The sequence below is a fragment of the Galeopterus variegatus genome, unplaced genomic scaffold (genome assembly GCF_000696425.1).
Source record: "Galeopterus variegatus unplaced genomic scaffold, G_variegatus-3.0.2 Scaffold3509, whole genome shotgun sequence".
Taxonomy (NCBI): Eukaryota; Metazoa; Chordata; class Mammalia; order Dermoptera; family Cynocephalidae; genus Galeopterus; species Galeopterus variegatus.
The window spans coordinates 217,962-223,985 of record NW_007729620.1 but is presented as its reverse complement, the minus strand read 5'-3'; the positions used below and the strand labels follow the sequence as shown (position 1 = coordinate 223,985).

The window sequence follows — 6,024 nt, the reverse complement described above, 5'->3', positions numbered from 1 at the left end:
GGAAAAACAGCTCTACCCTCATGTAAGTAATATCATCCTGCCCTGTATCTAAGGTTCAAATTATCAAGTAATCATGGGAAAAGAAGGGAACTCACAGAAATGTGTGCTAAGAAAAAAACTGTCCTTTAAAATTTTTCTAAAGCCCATGCAGTTTTAGGTCCCAAAAAGGCTTTAGTCCTGCTCACTCCAACAGTTAAGAAATACAATACTATTTTTGCCTGCCCCAGTGGTCATTTGTCTTTCTTTTGATATCAGCAACTTTCCTTTGGGGGAAAATTGTGCCACTCTCAATCATGTGCTTTAGGTGGGCTCCCCACTAGGATGTAGGTTCCATTCCAGCTCCAGGGGAGGGCATGCAGCCTGTGCCCAAACCGAGTTGCATTTTCCATCCCTCTGATCATGATGAGTAGTTCTGAGCATGTGTACAATTCAATCCAGACTGCCAGGATGTTTGTTGGGCCTTTTGGGTTGAGAATAGCTCCTTTGTCTGGTCTTAGAACTATGACAGTGTAAGATAGGAGCTGCAGGAGGCCTCCCTGAGGAATGATCCTATCTGAGAATAAAGCCAATAATGACGAAGGCAGAAGAGAGGCCCAGTCCAGTTAACATCCTTTATGACCCTGGATCTAGCCATGCCTGAAGCCAGTATACGTCATGAGTTAATAAATTCCTTCCTCCCACCCTTATACAAATTAGCTTGGGTGGGACTTTATGTCATTTGTACCCAGAAAGCCCTAATGAAGATAACAGACTTTTATTAAATTCATACACTTTTATCATATATATTTTATTTTATTTTTTTTATTCCTTTTTGTCTTATTTTATTTTATTTTTTTTATTCCTTTTTGTCTTTTTTCGTGACCGGCAACAGATCGCAACCCTCAGTGTCGTGCCCGTACTTTTTTAATTTTTTTTTTTATTCCTTTTTATCTTTTTTCGTGACCAGCAACGGATCGCAACCCTCAGTGTCGCGCCCGTACTGGACCGGGACCGGCAACGGGATCACAACCCTCGGTGTTGCACCCGCACCTCGCTCAGCCAGTGAGCGGCCGGTCTGTATGTGGGATCTGAACCCTCGGCGGGAGCGCCACCGCGCTTCACTGCCACGCTCCCAAGTGGCCCACTGTAGCAGTGCGCCACCGGGCCGGCCCTTTAATTTATTTTTTATTAGCATATTCATTGATACAAATCATACTTATTCTTTATGCCTCTTATCCAACCTCCCCCTCCCCCTCCAACCTTCCCTCCCTTAATGGTTAGTACAGGGGGAAAGGGGAAGGGGGAGGGAAATAGGGTGGAAAGAGGAGGAAGGAAGGGGAGCATGATTGAGGCCCGTGGCACCCCATCTCATTCTGGCAGGGGAGCCTGGGACACTTCCTGCAGCAGCTCTGTAGTTGTCACTGGGCTGGTTGCAGATGTCAGGTGGGGAAGTGGCTGAGGCCCTCGTCCCTCCACTGCCCGGCCTGGGAGCTCAGGGTGCTACTGATGGCAGCTCAGTGGTCACTGCTTCTAGTGCTTCTAGGTTTTATAAGTGTTCTTTGGTGGTGTTAGGCCTTTACTAGTTAATATCAACTTTGTCTCTGATCTGTAGGTATTTTATTTTTTCTTCCAGTTCTGTGTTGGATTATTTGCTGTACCTACCATTTAAACTCTACCCTGGAACTAAGTTGTTATCCTTTGCTTACTTCTAAAATAGGGGGAAACTTCCTATGGGGACCAGAACTTGAGCCCTGTAGTTGAGCTAAATTGCTGCTTTGCTGCTGATTCCCTTAGGAAGGCTTTTTGTGCAGCTCAGGTCTTAATGGTTGACCTCGTATGTGCTTCTGGGTCTCTTGAGGTCTGGTGTACCTGAGTTGTGTGGAAACTCTGATCTGGGCCTGAGTCTTTTCAGCAAACTCCACTCCCTGCAGTTCTATATTCCTGACCAATCTCCACTGAGTGGTCCTGCACTGATTGGGGGGCAGATCAGCTGTCCATGCTGTGCCCCAATGTTCCCCTGGTGGGCCCGTCTCCCCCGTTGCCCATACTCCATACACTTCCCATGGGACGGGCCATTGAGATGACTCACCGGCCTCTGAGTGGCTTCTTTTTTCAGTTGTTCTGGCTCCTCGCTCCTGTGTGGGTCCATGGGAACTGTTAGTGGTTTTGCTGGCCTGGGGGCCACCAAGGCCCTTTTCTCTCCTGCCACCTGCAAGCAACTTCATACGAAGGGCACAGCTGTGGCTTTTGCCAGGTTTTGCTCTATGCACTCAACAGCTCCAGCATTGAAGCAGCTGGGGCTCAAAATGGTGAGAGTGATCCTTTCCTTCTTTCATCGTGGCTTCTCCTGCCTTCATGCCCTCCGTAGGTCACTCCTCTTCCCCTGAGCTTTAGCGGCCCCAGCTTGGCTGTCGTTGCTTTTTAATAGTTAAATTGGTTGATTTCTGGGAGAGAGTGACACAGGGGACAATCTATTCTGCCATCTTGACTAGAAAGAGTTATTATTCTTATTATTTGTGTGTGTGTGTGGCTGGCCAATATAGAGATCCGAACACTTGACCTTGGTGTTATCAGCCCCACACTTTCCCAAGTGAGCTAACCAACCAGCCTAATTCATAGACTTTATAGCAGGAAAAAAAAAAAAAGTATTCCAGTTGAGACTGTCAAAGGACAAAATTATAGCAAATGAAGTTTAAAGATCTCAATTGGCTTTAATGCAATTCTATAATCAGGCAATACTTTATTCCATAAAATAAAATAAGAGTTCCAAGGTTTTGGGTCCCCTTACCAGCCAGCTGCCAAAAAAAAAAAAAAAAAAAGAGGTCCAATGAGCTTAGCAAAAGAGGTTGTCCTCATCACCATCAATTGCATCAAGCCATCCAGTGTGGTGGACAGAAGCAGGGCCTTGCATGTTGGAGACCACATCCTGTCGATGGATGGCACCAGCATGGAACACTGCTCACTGCTTGAGGCCACCAAGCTCCTGGCCAGTGTATCAAAGAGAGTGCAACTGGAGATCATGTCTGTGCCCCAAAGTGGGCAGCCTCCAAAGCCCTCAGAGGCAGTGAAAGTGCAGAGGAGTGAGCAGCTGCACTGTTGTGATCCCTACATGCCTTCCTGTCACAGTCCCCTGCCCGGCCACTACAGAATGCCCACCTGGACCACACCTGCTGGACAGGACCAGAGCTGATGTAATATGCCCATCCTGCTATAGCTAGATTAGTCCTTCTCACCTTTTTCTAGGGAGGGGATTATGCCTGTTGTATACGGGAGGACACCAAGACTCACAAATGTTAGGGGGCCTGCTTGTTGTCACCTAGCATGTCAATGATGAGATGGGCCCTGTCCCTAGCAGCCAGGTTTCACNCTTGTTGTCACCTAGCATGTCAATGATGAGATGGGCCCTGTCCCTAGCAGCCAGGTTTCACTGGGTCTGTGGAAAACCTACAGCCTTTGAGGCCCGGAGGGGGGATAGAGACTTGCCTGAGGTCACGCAGCAAATAATTGAGGTGAAAGGGCCTTGTCCTTGACTCCCTTTTCCTCGCAGACCATGAACCATGCCTTTTCCTGCACCGACCCCAGCACCCTTCCCCTTGGATCCCAGTCCATGAGCCCCTGGACTGCAATGGGGCAGAAGAGGCAGAGAAGAAGGGAACACAAGAGCTCACTGTCGCAGGCGTCCAGTATGGTGGGGCCAGGTGGGCAGATTGTGCACACAGAGACCACGGAGGTCATGCTCAGCAGCTGCGGCCTCCAGCTCCAGGGCAGCATCTTCACCACTGAGACTCTGTCCTCCCCACCCCTCATGCACTTCATCAAGCCTGACAGCCCGGTTGAGAAGTGTGGGCTGCTGCAGGTGGAGGACCAAGTCCTGTCCATCAATGGCATCACCACGGAGGACAGGACTACGGAGGAAGCCAACCAGCTGCTGCGGAATGCTTTGCTGGCCCACAGGGTTGTACTGGAGATCGAGTTCGACATGGTCGAGTATGTCTTCTGAAGCAGTGGCACCTCCATGTGAAACTGCCCAAGATGTATGGCATGGAGCTGGGCATCACCATCAGCTTGGCCAGAAGGAAGTGAGGGGTGCCCCTGATCATCTCCGACATCAAGAAAGGCAGTGTGGCACACAGGACTGGTGCACCCTCGAGCCCAGGGACAAGCTGCTGGCCATCAACAATATCCGCCTGGACAACTGCCCCATGGAGGGTGCCGTGTAAATCCTGCAGCAGTGTGAATTCCTGCTGAAGCTGAAGATCCGCAAGGATGAAGGCAAATCCTATGAGCAGGAGACCACAGGTGCCGTCAGCAACACAGTGGAGTTGAAACACTATGAGGGCCCCCTGGGCATCACGATCTTGGGCACAGAAGAAACTTTTTACCCTGTTGTCATCTCAGGCCTCACCAAGTGTGGTCTGGTTGAGAGGACTGGTGCCATCCATGTGGGGAACCTCATCCTGGCCGTCAACAGCATTAGCCCCAAGGGCCAGCCACTGAACGAGGAAGCCATTCACTCCTGCAGGTGGCTGGAAAGACTGTCACACTAAAAATCAAAGGGCCAGAGGCCCCCTTTGGGCTGGCCAAGTGCACACCATGTGGACATAGACGGGTGCCCCTGATCATCTCCGACATCAAGAAAGGCAGTGTGGCACACAGGACTGGTGCACCCTCGAGCCCAGGGACAAGCTGCTGGCCATCAACAATATCCGCCTGGACAACTGCCCCATGGAGGGTGCCGTGTAAATCCTGCAGCAGTGTGAATTCCTGCTGAAGCTGAAGATCCGCAAGGATGAGGGCAAATCCTATGAGCAGGAGACCACAGGTGCCGTCAGCAACACAGTGGAGTTGAAACACTATGAGGGCCCCCTGGGCATCACGATCTTGGGCACAGAAGAAACTTTTTACCCTGTTGTCATCTCAGGCCTCACCAAGTGTGGTCTGGTTGAGAGGACTGGTGCCATCCATGTGGGGAACCTCATCCTGGCCGTCAACAGCATTAGCCCCAAGGGCCAGCCACTGAACGAGGAAGCCATTCACTCCTGCAGGTGGCTGGAAAGACTGTCACACTAAAAATCAAAGGGCCAGAGGCCCCCTTTGGGCTGGCCAAGTGCACACCATGTGGACATAGACACCCTTCTCCAGGAGGCCATCTAAAATGCTGAAACCAAAGTCATTCTGCATGGGGTCCTTGTGCAGGGTCACCTTGTTCATCTCTAAGGATGTCTAGACTGCCCCCTGCCACTCCATAAGTTGGGCAGCCTCAGTGAGGCCAGTGATATGGAAGAGAACCTGCCAGAGGCCCTCAAAAGAGGCCTGCTGGCAGCCTAGTTCTCAGCCACTGTAGCACAGTGTGGACAGCACTGTGGAGTCCTGGGACAGCTCGGCCACAGAAGGTGGTTTCAGGGACCCAGGTTTCTATACTCTGCGGGAGGCTGCTGTCCAGGTTGTGACCCCTCAGGAGTGGCATTCCAGCTGGCTGAGGAGCAGCCCCCCCCCACTGAGCCCCGGAGGGTGAGCTATACCCCAGGCTCCGCTGATGAGAGCTTCCCCAAAGAGGAAGAGAAAGAAGAGGAGCATTGGGAGCCACCAACCAGCCCAGCCCCTGGCCCTGCCCAGGAGGAGGGCTTCTGGTGTGTGTTCGGGAGGGAACTGGAGGCATCCATCATGACGGGTGTTGCTTTGCTTCACACGGATTTGTCACTTCTCTTCCCCTGGGTGATGGAGCTGCAAAAGGATTATGCAAAGCCCATCTCTGAAGCAGTGAGAGACCCTGAAGGGGTTAATCTCCTGGAACCCTCAAGAGAGAGGCATTCCTTCCTTCTGGGAAATTAACCATGAACTGGGGTTCTCTTCCCACATTTATTCTCCAGACCAGGAAGTTACAGGAAAAGAACATAGGTGGGGTTATAGTTTAACAATATAGGCTGGTAACATCAGTAAAACAAGCAAAGTGACATTCCATAATGCAATTTGCAAGAGGTTAAGTTGATCCACTAACAAAAGCTTGATCTTAGCAAACATTCTCTTTCCTTACACAGCTTCCCA

General features: G+C 50.7%; 1 pseudogene; it reads left to right on the top strand.

Annotated features, from left to right (window-relative positions):
- Positions 1-2,806: 2,806 nt before the first annotated feature.
- Positions 2,807-6,024, top strand: part of LOC103600930 — a 4,895-nt pseudogene continuing 1,677 nt past the window's right edge.